Raw genomic sequence first — 700 nt, forward strand, 5'->3', positions numbered from 1 at the left:
TTGTTGTAATCTCGTCATGATTAAAGAAAAAAAGAATATATAGTTCTCTATCTTAGACTCCTAGGGAGAGAGAGAGAGAGAGAGAGAGAGAGAGAGAGAGAGAGAGAGAGAGAGAGAGAGAAAGTAATTATAAGAAAGGAATCATGTTCTGAATAATCGTGAGGCCGGCTAAATGGATGTGTGTGTGTGTGTGTGTGTGTGTGTGTGTGTGTGTGTGTGTGTGAAAGAGAGAGATCATTGAGTCCAAGGAAGCAATTAATGCACCCTGGAAGAAGAGTTAAGTTAATTGCTGAACTTACAATACATTTAACAACTTTCGTCCAGGAAAAAAATACTTAGTTGTTTTGGAAGAACAGTGACAAGACACACTCTCTGTAAAACAAAGCTTGAGGAGCCAAAAGTTACGTACCGTGAAAGATGCAAATAATCATGTTAAGTTCAGTGTTGTTTCAGAATGTGTGGCCTATTAGCCTTAGCCCATTCATCTGCCTGTGTAGAAAGGGTGCTGTGTAAGGCATTAGGTCAACTTATTAAAACTAAACAAGTTGATGCAATTGCAGACAGACTCACTACCCGCTAAGCAAGCCATCTCACGGCAAGAAATACCCTGCTATGAGTGATAGCTATCCTCATTAGTCATTACTCATCAGTCACCAGTGATGTCAATACTGGCAAGTGTCACCTGTGGCCCGTGACCAAC

This window comes from Portunus trituberculatus, chromosome 31, assembly GCF_017591435.1.
Source record: "Portunus trituberculatus isolate SZX2019 chromosome 31, ASM1759143v1, whole genome shotgun sequence".
NCBI lineage: Eukaryota > Metazoa > Arthropoda > Malacostraca > Decapoda > Portunidae > Portunus > Portunus trituberculatus.